Source organism: Thalassophryne amazonica, chromosome 2 (assembly GCF_902500255.1).
Source record: "Thalassophryne amazonica chromosome 2, fThaAma1.1, whole genome shotgun sequence".
Classification (NCBI taxonomy): Eukaryota; Metazoa; Chordata; class Actinopteri; order Batrachoidiformes; family Batrachoididae; genus Thalassophryne; species Thalassophryne amazonica.
The window spans coordinates 7,624,704-7,641,011 of NC_047104.1; the positions used below are offsets into that span (position 1 = coordinate 7,624,704).

Below are 16,308 nucleotides of genomic sequence, written 5' to 3' on the forward strand. Positions count from 1 at the left end.
GGGAGACGAATGGAAGACGGCATTTAACACCCCGTTAGGTCACTTTGAGTACCTGGTCATGCTGTTCGGCCTCACCAACGCCCCAGCGACGTTCCAAGCCTTGGTTAACGACGTCTTGCGGGACTTCCTGCACCGATTCGTCTTCGTATATCTGAGACCCATGTCCAGCATGTACGTCAGGTCCTGCAGCGGTTGTTAGAGAACCGACTGTTTGTGAAGGGCGAGAAGTGCGAGTTTCACCGCACGTCTTTGTCCTTCCTGGGGTTTATCATCTCCTCTAACTCCGTTGCCCCTGATCCGGCCAAGGTTGCGGCGGTGAGAGATTGGCCCCAACCAACAAGCCGTAGGAAGCTGCAACAGTTCCTCGGCTTCGCTAATTTCTATAGGAGGTTCATTAAGGGCTACAGTCAGGTAGTTAGCCCCCTGACAGCCCTGACCTCTCCAAAAGTCCCCTTCACCTGGTTGGATCGGTGCGAAGCCGCGTTCAAGGAGTTGAAACGACGGTTCTCTACTGTGCCAAACGTTTTGGTGCAGCCCGACCCTAGCCGCCAGTTCGTGGTTGAAGTGGATGCCTCTGACTCAGGGATAGGAGCCGTGCTATCCCAGAGCGGAGAGACCGATAAGGTTCTTCACCCGTGTGCCTACTTTTCTCGCAGGTTGACCCCGGCTGAACGGAACTATGACGTCGGCAATCGAGAACTCCTTGCGGTGAAAGAGGCTCTTGAGGAGTGGAGACACCTGTTGGAGGGAGCGTCTGTGCCGTTCACGGTTTTCACTGACCATCGGAACCTGGAGTATATCAGGACCGCCAAGCGGCTGAACCCCAGACAAGCCCGCTGGTCACTGTTCTTCAGGCGTTTTGACTTCCGGATCACCTATCGCCCCGGGACCAAGAACCAGAGGTAGAATGCCTTGTCCCGGGTACACGAAGAGGAGGTCAAAACTGCACTGTCGGATCCACCGGAGCCCATCCTGCCTGAGTCCACTATCGTGGCCACCCTCACCTGGGACATGGAGAAGATCGTCCGGGAGGCCCTGGCATGAAGCCTGGACCCGGGACCAAGAAACAAACTATACGTCCCACCAGAGGCCAGGGCTGCGGCCCTTGACTTCTGTCACGGTTCCAAGCTCGCCTGTCATCCGGGGGTGCGAAGGACCGTGGTAGTTGTCCGGCAGCGCTTCTGGTGGGCGTCTATGGAGGCCGACGTCCGGAAGTACATCCAGGCCTGCACCACCTGTGCCAGGGGCAAGGCTGACCACAGGAAGTCCCAAGGTCTGCTCCAACCGCTTCCTGTGCCTCATCGCCCCTGGTCCCACATCGGCCTGGATTTTGTCACGGGTCTCCCACCGTCCCAGGGCAACACCACCATCCTCACGATAGTGGACCGATTCTCCAAGGCGGCCCACTTCGTGGCCCTCCGAAGCTCCCTACGGCCCAGGAAACAGCGGACCTCCTGGTCCACCACGTCGTCCGTCTGCATGGGATCCCCACTGATGTAGTCTCGGATCGTGGTCCCCAGTTTTCCTCTCACGTCTGGAGGAGTTTCTGCAGGGAACTGGGGGCCACCGTGAGCCTCTCGTCCAGGTACCATCCACAGACAAACGGACAGGCAGAGCGGGCCAACCAGGAGCTGGAACAGACCCTTCGCTGTGTGACATCCGCGCACCCGACGGCCTGGAGCAACCACCTGACCTGGATCGAGTATGCGCATAACAGCCAGGTGTCTTCTGCTACCGGCCTCTCCCCATTTGAGGTGTGTTTGGGGTACCAGCCCCCATTGTTTCCCGTGGTGGTGGGAGAGGTCGGTGTGCCCTCGGTCCGGGCCCACCTTCGGAGGTGCCGTCGGGTGTGGCGCACCGCCCGTTCTGCCTTGTTGAAGGCCCGGACGAGGGCCAAGACCCATGCAGACCGCCGGCGGTCCCCGGCCCCTGCATACCAGCCCGGGCAGGAGGTGTGGTTGTCGACGAAGGACATTCCCCTTCAGGTACAGTCACCAAAACTGATGGACAGGTTCATCGGACCATTTCGCATCCTCAAGGTCCTTAGCCCTGCCGCAGTGAAGCTCCAGCTCCCAGCTTCACTGCGGATCCACCCGGTGTTCCACATCTCCAGAATCAAACTGTACCACACCTCACCCCTCTGTGCTCCCGGTCCGGCGCCGCCTCCTGCCTGGATCATTGACGGGGAGCCGGCTTGGACAGTGCGCCGGCTCCTGGACGTCCGTCGAATGGGCCGGGGGTTCCAGTATCTGGTGGACTGGGAGGGGTATGGACCCGAAGAACGCTCCTGGGTGAAGAGGAGCTTCATCCTAGATCCGGCCCTCCTGGCCGATTTCTACCGTCGACACCCCGATAAGCCTGGTCGGGCGCCAGGAGGCGCCCGTTGAGGGGGGGGTCCTGTTGTGTGGGCCGCCAGAAGAGGAGGTACTGCTGGCCCACCACCAGAGGGCGCCCTGCCTGAAGTGCGGGCTTCAGGCACGAGAGGGCGCTGCCGCCACGGACACAGCCGGGAGTGACAGCTGTCACTCATTATTTCCTGACAGCTGTCACTCATTCTTCATCATCTCACTCCATAAAACCCAGACATCATCTCCACCTCATCGCCGAGATATTGTACTTCTATGGAGATAACTTTCTCTGCCAGCATTAAGTGATTCCAAGAGCTATTGTGTTGCAGCTGTCAACCAGAGGACCGGCGTGGGCCGCGACTGTTTCGTCCTACGTCCCGTCAGATAAGTGGTTAAACAGACGCTGCACGAGTGTGTGTTAAAGGTGGAGGTGGCATTCCCACCGTTGTTGTTACGGGGTGTACACACACCCACACTTGACTGTCTTTGCTCTTCGCCAGCAGTACCAGATCCGACAGTTGGGGACGGTGATCACCTGGGAATTCGGGACTTGGCGGCTCCGGTATTCACCAGGTTCGGTGGCGGCGGAAATCGTGTGGTTCCGGCTCTTCTCAGGACAGACGTCTTCTATCCTCGAGCCTGCCCACACGTCACCTTTGTGGATTGACTGTTATCAGATTCTGAGATTGTCTGTATATTCGTTGTGCACCTTCACAACATTAAATTGTTACTTTTTTGGCTCATCTATTGACCGTTCATTTGCACCCCCTGTTGTGGGTCCGTGTCACTACACGTTCACAACAATAACGGCAATGTGTACATATCAAAATGCACAGAACAATTCAGCTTTCTGATTGAGAGACATGTTTTTCGAACACTGGGTTAAAATGCATAATGTGCCTCTAAAGCTGAAAATATTCAATGTGTTTTTGGAATTCCTGAGTACAAAAATACAGCTTTATTCATGTAGGCTAACTGCTTTGGTGTTATAAATGGATTTACCAAAGCCTTTAGGTCACAAAAGTAGTGTAATATTGGAAAAGGTTTTAGATAAATTTATACACACGTTACACACACAATATACAACCCCAATTCCAATGAAGTTGGGGCATTGTGTAAAATGTAAATAAAACGCCAGTCTGTTGTAGGGCCACAAACAGACAAACAAACACAGTCACACCCACTTGTACACCTATGGACAATTTAAAGATTCCAGTCCACACGTCTTTGGATGTGGGAGGAACCCGGAGCACCCGGAGGAAACCCATGTTTGCATGAGTTTCCTGCGGGTGCTCCAGAGGAAACTCCACACAGAAAGGCCATAGGCAGGAATTGAACCCATGACCTTCTCGCTGTGAGGCAACAGTGCTAACCACTAAGCCACTGTCCTGCCCAAAACAGAATACAATGATTTGCAAATTCTCTTTAACCTATATTCAATTGAATACACCACAAAGACAAGATATTTAATGTTCAAACTGATAGATGTTTTTGTGCAAATATTTGCCCATTTTGAAATGGATGCCTGCAACACATTTCAAAAAAGCTGGGACAGTGGCAACAAAAGACTGGGAAAATTTATGAATGCTCAAAGAACACCTGTTTGGAACATTCCACAGGTGAACAGGTTAATTGGAAACAGGTGAGTGTCATGATTGGGTATAAAAGGAACATCGCAAAAGGCTCAGCTGTTCACAAGCAAAGATTGGGCGAGGATCACCACTTTGTGAACAACTGCATGAAAAAATAATCCCAACACTTTAAGAACAATGTTTCTCAATGTTCAATTGCAAGGAATTTAGGGATTCCATCATCTACAGTCCATAATATAATCAGAAGATTCAGAGAATCTCGAGAACTTTCTACACGTGAGCGGCAAGGCCGAAAACCAACATTAAATGCCCGTGACCTTTGATCATTCAGGCGGGCACTGCATTAAAAACCGACATCACTGTGTAAAGGATCTTACCGCATGGGCTCAGGAACACTTCAGAAAACCATTGTCAGTTAACACAGTTCGTCGCTACAAGTGCAAGTTAAAACTCTACCTTGCAAAGTGAAAGCCATACATCAATAACATCCAGAAATGCCGCCGCCTTCTCTGGGCCCGAACTCATTTGAAATGGACAGACACAAAGTGGAAAAGTGCTGTGGTCTGATGAGTCCACATTTCAAATTGTTTTTGGAAATCATGGACGTCGTGTCCACCGGACAAAAGAGGAAAAAGACCATCCAGATTGTTACCAGCACAAAGTTCAAAAGCCAACATCTGTGATGGTATGGGGGTGTGTGGCATGGGCAACTTACACATCTGTGATGACTCCATCAGTGCTGAAAGGTACATCCAAGTTTTGGAGCAACACATGCTGCCATTCAAGCAACGTCTTTTTCAGGGACGTCAATTTCAATATCAATTTCTTGTTGTATGGCTGGGGGTGCCTGGCTGCCTTTTGTTTCTGTCTTCTGTTCTGTCTTTTGTTTTTCCTTCCAGGTGGCTTGCGTTCAGGACTGAGTGGCTGTGTGGCTGAGCTATTAGGACCTCACCCTGATCACCTGAGGCTGGTCATGTGCAGCTCGTCAGGACTCACAGCTGTGGTGCATCTACATGGATTGGGGCATGGTGGCATTTAAGTCTGGAGTACACAGTGTGTATTTGCCAGAGACTCGACCTTGTGACCAGACGGGTGAGATCGTCATCTAGAGAGCCATCTCATCATCATGGATGCAGAGACCGTACCAGGTTTTGATACCATGGTCTGTGAAAGAGGAGGGGGTGAGGTCTCACGCTCGTCAGCACACTTCCTGAGGTACAGTAGGTTTTGTGACTAACATTAGTACAGTCAGTAAATGTGGTGTCCCTCACACCTTATTATATTGAGCTGTTATGTTAGTCGTTTAATCAGCTTCCACTGCAGTGAAGAATGTGAACTGGGTGTTCCATGCCTGCAGGGTGGGAAGCTGATGAGTGATTAAGCCAGGAAGTGTTTGCTGTTTATGTACACCTTTGAGTGGTCTCTCTGTGTGTGGAGTGTGGACTCACATGATGGTTTCTTCTTTCACAGACTCGGTTTGTCGCGGCCACCTGGGGGGTGTCGGCGGGGTCCTTGGAACCGAACTGTTTCTGGCTCCGTGCCGTTTGTGCTGCTAGGAGCGCACCGTATCTCCACCTCGCAGACCGCGCACTCATTTGTTTGTATTGTAGCACATCACTGTTATGTTATTAAATTCAGTTATCCTTTGTACCGTGCTCTGCTTATTTCATACTGGGTCCTTCAAACGCTGGTCGGTTCTTCGTCCTGCGTCCGACACATAACATTTCTTTTCATTTATATAGCACCAAATCGCAACAGAGTTGCCTCAAAGCGCTTCACACAGGTAAGGTCTAACCTTATCAACCCCAAGAGCAACAGTGGTAAGGAAAACTCCCTCTGAGTAAGAAACCTCAAGCAGACCAGACTCAAAGGGGTGACCCTCTGCTTGGGCCATGCTACAAACATAAATTACAGAACAATTCGCACAACAATTCACGGACGAATATGCAAGAAATGCTATTGGCGCACAGGACAGGAGGATCGCCAACACGAACACAACTCCCATCTCTGGATGGAGCTGCACCTTAAACAGAGAGAAAAAACAGAATCAGGCATCAGAAAGACAAAAAATACTGTATAATATGTCAGCATTAAACAACAAGAAAAACAGAAGAAATACTAAGGTGATCAACGGCCACTAGCCCTAAACTTCGCTAAAAGACCCAGTTTTTAGGTAAAGTTGAGGCCACAGCCCACTCCAATTACTAATAAATGAATGAAATGAATGAAAAGAGTAAAAAGCGTTAAACAAAACTGTACCAGTATGCTAGCCATATGAAAGGGAAAATAAGTGTGTCTTAAGTCTGGACTTGAAAATCTCCATAGAATCACACTGTTTTATTGACGCAGGGAGATCATTCCACAGAACAGGGGCATGATAAGAGAAAGCTCTGTGACCTGCAGACTTCTTATTCACCTTAGGGAGACAAAGTAGTCCTGAACCCCGAGAACGTAAAGCCCGGGCCGGTACGTAAGGTTTAATTAGGTCAGCTAGGTAGGGAGGTGCCAGTCCATGAATAATTTTATAGGTTAGTAGCAGAACCTTAAAATCTGATCTCATTGGGACAGGAAGCCAGTGAAGGGATGCCAAAATGGGTGTAATGTGGTTGTACTTTCTGCTTCGTGTCAAAAGTCTGGCTGCAGCGACTGCGGTAAACCAGAAAATAGAACATTGCAGTAGTCCAATCTAGAAGAGATAAATGCATGGATCAGGGTCTCAGCATCAGCCATAGACAGGATGGGACGAATCTTCGCTATATATCGCAGGTGGAAGAAAGCAGTCTTAGTAATATTTCTAATGTGGAGGCCAAAGGACAACGAAGGATCAAAAATTACCCCAAGGATCCTCACTTTGTCAGTGTGATGTATGACACACGAGCTGAGGCTGAGCGTTAACTGGTCAAATTGATGCCGATGTCTCACTGTAGAAAAACCATCATTTCAGTCTTATCAGAGTTTAAAAGTTTCTCTGTGAATTTTCAGACCTTTTGTCTGACTTAGTGCTTAGCTCAGATAAGATAATTATAGTGGGCGATTTTAACATCCACACAGATGCTGAGAATGACAGCCTCAACACTGCATTTAATCTATTATTAGACTCAATTGGCTTTGCTCAAATTGTAAATGAGTCCACCCACCACTTTAATCATATCTTAGATCTTGTTCTGACTTATTTTATGGAAATTGAAGACTTAACAGTATTCCCTGAAAACTCCCTTCTGTCTGATCATTTCTTAATAACATTTACATTTACTCTGTTGGACTACCCAGCAGTGGGGAATAAGTTTCATTACACTAGAAGTCTTTCAGAAAGCGCTGTAACTAGGTTTAAGGATATGATTCCTTCTTTATGTTCTCTAATGCCATATAACAACACAGTGCAGAGTAGCTACCTAAACTCTGTAAGTGAGATAGAGTATCTTGTCAATAGTTTTACATCCTCATTGAAGACAACTTTGGATGCTGTAGCTCCTCTGAAAAAGAGAGCTTTAAATCAGAAGTGCCTAACTCTGTGGTATAACTCACAAACTTGCAGCTTAAAGCAGATAACCCGTACGTTGGAGAGGAAATGGGGTCTCACTAATTTAGAAGATCTTCACTTAGTCTGGAAAAAGAGTCTGTTGCTCTATAAAAAAGCCCTCCGCAAAGCTAGGACATCTTACTACTCATCACTAATAGAAGAAAATAAGAACAACCCAAGGTTTCTTTTCAGCACTGTAGCCAGGCCGAGTATTCCTTTAACTTTAACTAGTAATGACTTCATGACTTTCTTTGCTAATAAAATTTTAACTATTAGAGAAAAATTACTCATAACCATCCCAAAGACATATCGTTATCTTTGGCTGCTTTCAGTGATGCCGGTATTTGGTTAGACTCTTTCTCTCCGATTGTTCTGTCTGAGTTATTTTCATTAGTTACTTCCTCCAAACCATCAACATGTCTATTAGACCCCATTCCTACCAGGCTGCTCAAGGAAGCCCTACCATTAATTAATGCTTCGATCTTAAATATGATCAATCTATCTTTATTAGTTGGCTATGTACCAGAGGCTTTTAAGGTGGCAGTAATTAAACCATTACTTAAAAAGCCATCACTTGACCCACTATCTTAGCTAATTATAGGCCAATCTCCAACCTTCCTTTTCTCTCAAAAATTCTTGAAAGGGTAGTTGTAAAACAGCTAACTGTTCATCTGCAGAGGAATGGTCTATTTGAAGAGTTTCAGTCAGGTTTTAGAATTCATCACAGTACAAAAACAGCATTAGTGAAGGTTACAAATGATCTTCTTATGGCCTCAGACAGTGGACTCATCTCTGTGCTTGTTCTGTTAGACCTCAGTGCTGCTTTTGATACTGTTGACCATAAAATTTTATTACAGAGATTAGAGCATGCCATAGGTATTAAAGGCACTGCGCTGCGGTGGTTTGAATCATATTTATCTAATAGATTACAATTTGTTCATGTAAATAGGGAATCCTCTTCACAGACTAAGGTTAATTATGGAGTTCCACAAGGTTCTGTGCTAGGATCAATTTTATTCACTTTATACATGTTTCCCTTAGGCAGTATTATTAGACGGCATTGCTTAAATTTTCATTGTTACGCAGATGATACCCAGCTTTATCTATCCATGAAGCCAGAGGACACACACCAATTAGCTAAACTGCAGGATTGTCTTACAGACATAAAGACATGGATGACCTCTAATTTCCTGCTTTTAAACTCAGACAAAACTGAAGTTATTGTACTTGGCCCAACAAATCTTAGAAACATGGTGTCTAACCAGATCCTTACTCTGGATGGCATTACCCTGACCTCTAGTAATACTGTGAGAAATCTTGGAGTCATTTTTGATCAGGATATGTCATTCAATGCGCATATTAAACAAATATGTGGACTGCTTTTTTGCATTTGCGCAATATCTCTAAAATTAGAATGGTCTTGTCTCAGAGTGATGCTGAAAAACTAATTCATGCATTTATTTCCTCTAGGCTGGACTATTGTAATTCATTATTATCAGGTTGTCCTAAAAGTTCCCTGAAAAGCCTTCAGTTAATTCAAAATACTGCAGCTAGAGTGCTAACAGGGACTAGAAGGAGAGAGCATATCTCACCCATATTGGCCTCTCTTCATTGGCTTCCTGTTAATTCTAGAATAGAATTTAAAATTCTTCTTCTTACTTATAAGGTTTTGAATAATCAGGTCCCAGCTTATCTTAGGGACCTCATAGTACCATATCACCCCAATAGAGCGCTTCGCTCTCATACTGCAGGCTTACTTGTAGTTCCTAGGGTTTGTAAGAGTAGAATGGGAGGCAGAGCCTTCAGCTTTCAGGCTCCTCTCCTGTGGAACCAGCTCCCAATTCAGATCAGGGAGACAGACACCCTCTCTACTTTTAAGATTAGGCTTAAAACTTTCCTTTTTGCTAAAGCTTATAGTTAGGGCTGGATCAGGTGGCCCTGAACCATCCCTTAGTTATGCTGCTATAGACTTAGACAGCTGGGGGGTTCCCATGATGCACTGAGTGTTTCTTTCTCTTTTTGCTCTGTATGCACCACTCTGCATTTAATCATTAGTGATTGATCTCTGCTCCCCTCCACAGCATGTCTTTTTCCTGGTTGTCTCCCTCAGCCCCAACCAGTCCCAGCAGAAGACTGCCCCTCCCTGAGCCTGGTTCTGCTGGAGGGTTCTTCCTGTTAAAAGGGAGTTTTTCCTTCCCACTGTTGCCAAGTGCTTGCTCACAGGGGGTCGTTTTGACCGTTGGGGTTTTTCCGTAATTATTGTATGGCCTTGCCTTACAATATAAGGCGCCTTGGGGCAACTGTTTGTTGTGATTTGGTGCTATATAAATAAAATTGATTTGATTTAAAAGTAGGAAGTTTCTAGACATCCAACTTCTCACTGCTGCAAGGCAATCTTCTAAGGATTTTATGTGAACGAGATTACCAGCAGTTATCGGCATGTATAACTGAGTATCATCTGCATAGCAGTGAAAGGTAATCCCAAAACACCGCAATATGTGCCCAAGGGGTGCCATGACACCACTTTTTCCAGAATTTTAGAGAAAAATGATAGATGTGATCTCGGCCGATAGTTTTTCAATACACTAGGGTCAAGATTAGGTTTCTTAAGTAATGGTTTAATCACTGCAGATTTGAAACATTTAGGAACAGATCCAGAAGTTAAAGAAAGATGAATAATTTCCAGCACAGTCGGCCCAAGAGTGGGCCACAGGTCCTTAAACAGTTTTGTTGGTATTGGATCAAATAAACAGAATGTGCTTTTTGTTGACTTTCCGAGTTTTGTTAGCATGCCTAGTGAGATACTATCAAATTCTGTAAATCTTGGTAATACCTCAGTAGTGGCACCCACCTCAATAGCAGGGTGTAGTGGCTGGGTTAAGTGATGCTGGGATATGTTTAACCTGACGTCTTCTATACTCAACAAAAATATAAACGCAACACTTTTGGTTTTGCTCCCATTTTGTATGAGACGAACTCAAAGATCTAAAACTTTTTCCACATACACAATATCACCATTTCCCTCAAATATTGTTCACAAACCAGTCGAAATCTGTGATAGTGAGCACTTCTCCTTCACTGAGATAATCCATCCCACCTCACAGGTGTGCCATATCAAGATGCTGATTAGACACCATGATTAGTGCACAGGTGTGCCTTAGACTGCCCACAATAAAAGGCCACTCTGAAAGGTGCAGTTTTGTTTTATTGTGGGGGGGGGGGATACCAGTCAGTATCTGGTGTGACCACCATTTGCCTCATGCAGTGCAACACATCTCCTTTGCATCATCCGTGAAGAGAACACCACTCCAATGTGCCAAACGCCAGCGAATGTGAGCATTTGCCCACTCAAGTCGGTTACGACGACGAACTGGATTCAGGTCGAGACCCCGATGAGGACGACGAGCATGCAGATGAGCTTCCCTGAGACAGTTTCTGACAGTTTGTGCAGAAATTCTTTGGTTATGCAAACCGATTGTTTCAGCAGCTGTCCGAGTGGCTGGTCTCAGATGATCTTGGAGGTGAACATGCTGGATGTGGAGGTCCTGGGCTGGTGTGGTTACACGTGGTCTGCGATTGTGAGGCTGGTTGGATGTACTGCCAAATTCTCTGAAACGCCTTTGGAGACGGCTTATGGTAGAGAAATGAACATTCAATACACAAGCAACAGCTCTGGTTGACATTCCTGCTGTCAGCATGCCAATTGCACGCTCCCTCAAATCTTGCGACATCTGTGGCATTGTGCTGTGTGATAAAACTGCACCTTTCAGAGTGGCCTTTTATTGTGGGCAGTCTAAGGCACACCTGTGCACTAATCATGGTGTCTAATCAGCATCTTGATATGGCACACCTGTGAGGTGGGATGGATTATCTCAGCAAAGGAGAAGTGCTCAGTATCACAGATTTAGACTGGTTTGTGAACAATATTTGAGGGAAATGGTGATATTGTGTATGTGGAAAAAGTTTTAGATCTTTGAGTTCATCTCATACAAAATGGGAGCAAAACCAAAAGTGTTGCATTTATATTTTTGTTGAGTGTATTTTCTTCCCAAAGTAATCCAGGAAATCTTGTGCTGTAAAAGGAGAGCAAACTACAGGTGCTTGTCCATGCATAAGTGTTGCCACCGTGTCGAACAAGAACTTTGAGTTATGCTTGTTTTTGTTGATCAAGTCAGAGTAGTAGGTCCGCTTTGTAGCCAATAATGCATGCTTATAGTCTAAGATAGCATCACGCCACGCAAGGTGAAATACTTCTAATTTTGAACAACACCATTTCCGTTCTGGAACTCTTGCTTTATACTTGAGGTCACGCAGATAATCATTGAACCAAGGTGACTGATTTGGAGGAGTGCATTTTTAACAGGGGTGGTGCAATCATGTCGATTGTAGTTTTGAGCACTGAGTTTAAACTATCCACAAGTCTGTCTACTGACTGGGTATTTGTCAAATGTGAAGCTAAGACATCAGGCAGTCTAGCTTTGAGGTCAGTCTTAGTTGAGGAGTTGATGCATCGCCGTAATGATATATAAGGTTGTTGTTCCACTAAACATGGCAGCGAAACTGTAAACTTAATAAGTGAGTGATCAGACACCACTGATGTAAGAGACATGATGTCAATATTTGTGACAGCAATACCATGTGCGAGAACCAGATCCAGGGTATTTCCACTAATGTGCGTCGAATCCTGAATGCATTGCCGAAATCCTAATGCATCCACAATTTCCATAAATTATTTGCAGAGGGGATCAGAAGGCTTATTTCTATGAATGTTAAAGTCACCAATGATCAGAATGTTATCTACACTAGTTGACAAGTTAGAGATAAACCACCAAATTCATCTAAGAATTCAGAATATGGGCCAGGAGGCCTATATACAGTGACAAAGTAATACAACTGATTTTTGTTCTTCTGACCTTGGCAATGTGTAATATCCTGAGCAGAGTGGAGAATCAGATGCTCAAACGAGTTATATTTGTAACGGCCAACAGCTAATAAGCTAAACCTAGATTTATAAATAAGAGCAACACCCCCGCCTTCCTTTGCATCCCGAGGGACGTGACTAAATGTATATGCTGGTGGGCAGGCCTCATTTAAGGGGAGGACAGCTGTATGTTTAAGCCAGGTCCCTGCTTATTTCAGCAAGACAATGCCAAGCCACATTCTGCACGTGTTACAACAGCGTGGCTTCATAGTAAAAGAGCGCGGGTACTAGACTGGCCTGTCTGCAGTCCAGACCTGTCGCCCATTGAAAATGTGTGGTGCATTATGAAGTGCAAAATACGACAACGGAGACCCCGGACTGTTGAACAACTGAAGTTGTTCAAGCAAGAATGGGAAAGAATTCCACCTACAAAGCTTCAACAATTAGTGTCCTTAGTTCGCAAATGCTTAGATTGTTGTTAGAAGGAAAGGTGATGTAACACAGTGGTAAACATACCTCAGTCCCAGCTTTTTTGAAATGTGTTGCAGGCATCCATTTCAAAATGAGCAAATATTTGCACAAAAACAATAAAGTTTATCAGTTTGATCATTAAATATCTTGTCTTTGTGGTGTCTTCAATTGAGTATAGGTTGAAGAGGATTTGCAAATTATTGTATTGTTTTTATTTACATTTTACACAACATCCCAACTTCAATGGCATTGGGGTTGTATACACAAAAAAATAACATATGTTCAGTGCAGTTCCACCAACTGTAAGGCAGATACGTGGTACACTGCAAAAGAGCATGTTTGTAAAATAAAATCACTCAGCAGTGCCAGCTGAATGTTGTCTTCAATAAATTTTTTCTGAATGAGTGAAGTCCTTCAGTTATGAAAAGTGTAGTGAAGGAATATACACACAATGCACACAAATGCAGCGGGCAGGGCAAAACACACTGATCTCTACAGTAGGGTGACCAAACATCCTGTTTTCCCAGGATGTCCTGTTTTCACGTCCTGTCCTGGCCCTTTTAGAAAGTGATGAAAATGTCCTGGTTTTCATTGTTTTTCATCTCTGAGGATCTTTGAGTAAACTTTGAGTATCATTTCAGTATCTCATTGGGGAGCTACTAATCACTGGAACTATAGGCGGAATGGAACCAGAACAACTGGTAATTGGTGGAATGGGTCGTTGTTGCTTATAGTATTACACAAAAAGACAAGTGTTGATGAGATGATCAGGTCTCACCATTAAAATAATAAAGTTATTTAGCTACTATATAAAGCTATAGGTCGGCATTAGAAGCCCCAAACTCTTGACAGAACAGCAATGGAATGGCAGAACGGGAGCGTGTATGGTGCCATCTGTTGTTGGTGAGGGGAAATTTTCCAATATGGCCATCTGCTATGCCGTTGATTTGTGCTATTTGGAGCAGAAAAGAGATAAGTTTGTGCTTTGAACATGACGGGGGACTTTCTGCTTTGCGCGATAACATTTTATTACATTATCTTGAGATTGGTTATCAATATCTTGAAAGTAGGGGCATAGTAAGGTGCTGTTCTGTCAATCATTCCATCAATTGTATTATCATTCCAGTTCTGCTGATTAGTAGCTGCTATCTCATTGCCGGGCTGAGTGTCCTGGTTTTTGGTAATCAAAATATGGTAACCCTACTCTCCAGCGGAATGACTGAGGTGAGATTCCTGCACCGAACACAAACCCCTGTCTTATTCACTTCCTCACCACATCCCATCCTCCAAATACTTCAAAGTGTGTCCATGTGACGCCGCGACACTGCGCGATTGATCAGTATTGAGAATGCACTTACAGGGCAGTTAAGCTGCCCCTCGCTCAGCTGATCCATATCGTCTGGATCCCGCTGTAATCACTCACAGGGGAAATCACCATGTGAGATTGCCAGAAAGTGAACGTCTGCTCATTTATTGGATCGTAAAGGGTTAAGTGGTTACACACCAAGGTTAGAAAGACTCATTTCAACACTCATTTCTTTGGCTTTCTAAACTCCACTTGGCTGCAGGAATAAAGGAATAGTTCTCTCTCTCTCTCTCTCTCTGTGTGTGTGTGTGTGTGTGTTACAGATGAGCAATTTACCTCAAAAAAGCAAATTCAAATAAAAATTTGTAATAGCATAATTACAGCATGCACCTGTGTTGTCACCAGCTCAGGATTTTGATGTGCTAAAAGTCTAAATCCTGGCTGCAGTGTTTTTGATTACATGGTGCCCCTCTATTTTGAACCATTGACCACCGACAGTGGTTGGAGATTGCACAGCAGGAACGCTGCACGTGTCTTAATCATGACGGGGGAACAACAACTAAACTACGCTGAACAAAAATATAAAAGCAACACTTTAGTTTTTGCTTTTATAATTTTCAAGAGCTGAACTCAATCAATCAATCAATCAATTTTTTTTTTATATAGCGCCAAATCACAACAAACAGTTGCCCCAAGGCGCTTTATATTGTAAGGCAAGGCCATACAATAATGATGTAAAACCCCAACGGTCAAAACGACCCCCTGTGAGCAAGCACTTGGCTACAGTGGGAAGGAAAAACTCCCTTTTAACAGGAAGAAACCTCCAGCAGAACCAGGCTCAGGGAGGGGCAGTCTTCTGCTGGGACTGGTTGGGGCTGAGGGAGAGAACCAGGAAAAAGACATGCTGTGGAGGGGAGCAGAGATCGATCACTAATGATTAAATGCAGAGTGGTGCATACAGAGCAAAAAGAGAAAGAAACAGTGCATCATGGGAACCCCCCAGCAGTCTACGTCTATAGCAGCATAACTAAGGGATGGTTCAGGGTCACCTGATCCAGCCCTAACTATAAGCTTTAGCAAAAAGGAAAGTTTTAAGCCTAATCTTAAAGTAGAGAGGGTGTCTGTCTCCCTGATCTGAATTGGGAGCTGGTTCCACAGGAGAGGAGCCTGAAAGCTGAAGGCTCTGCCTCCCATTCTACTCTTACAAACCCTAGGAACTACAAGTAAGCCTGCAGTCTGAGAGCGAAGCGCTCTATTGGGGTGATATGGTACTACGAGGTCCCTAAGATAAGATGGGACCTGATTATTCAAAACCTTATAAGTAAGAAGAAGAATTTTAAATTCTATTCTAGAATTAACAGGAAGCCAATGAAGAGAGGCCAATATGGGTGAGATATGCTCTCTCCTTCTAGTCCCCGTCAGCACTCTAGCTGCAGCATTTTGAATTAACTGAAGGCTTTTTAGGGAACTTTTAGGACAACGTGATAATAATGAATTACAATAGTCCAGCCTAGAGGAAATAAATGCATGAATTAGTTTTTCAGCATCACTCTGAGACAAGACCTTTCTGATTTTAGAGATATTGCGTAAATGCAAAAAAGCAGTCCTACATATTTGTTTAATATGCGCTTTGAATGACATATCCTGATCAAAAATGACTCCAAGATTTCTCACAGTATTACTAGAGGTCAGGGTAATGCCATCCAGAGTAAGGATCTGGTTAGACACCATGTTTCTAAGATTTGTGGGGCCAAGTACAATAACTTCAGTTTTATCTGAGTTTAAAAGCAGGAAATTAGAGGTCATCCATGTCTTTATGTCTGTAAGACAATCCTGCAGTTTAGCTAATTGGTGTGTGTCCTCTGGCTTCATGGATAGATAAAGCTGGGTATCATCTGCGTAACAATGAAAATTTAAGCAATACCGTCTAATAATACTGCCTAAGGGAAGCATATATAAAGTGAATAAAATTGGTCCTAGCACAGAACCTTGTGGAACTCCATAATTAACTTTAGTCTGTGAAGAAGATTCCCCATTTACATGAACAAATTGTAATCTATTAGACAAATATGATTCAAACCACCGCAGCGCAGTGCCTTTAATACCTATGGCATGCTCTAATCTCTGTAATAAAATTTTATGGTCAACAG

General features: G+C 44.8%; 1 long non-coding RNA gene across 1 annotated transcript; it reads left to right on the forward strand.

Moving 5' to 3' along the window:
* The first annotated feature begins 21 nt into the window (after window positions 1-21).
* LOC117501753 lies at window positions 22-13,733 on the forward strand. Its single transcript, XR_004558079.1, has 3 exons — window positions 22-33; window positions 226-227; window positions 13,601-13,733. It is a non-coding gene; the product is annotated as an uncharacterized LOC117501753 (long non-coding RNA).
* The last annotated feature ends 2,575 nt before the right edge of the window (window positions 13,734-16,308 follow it).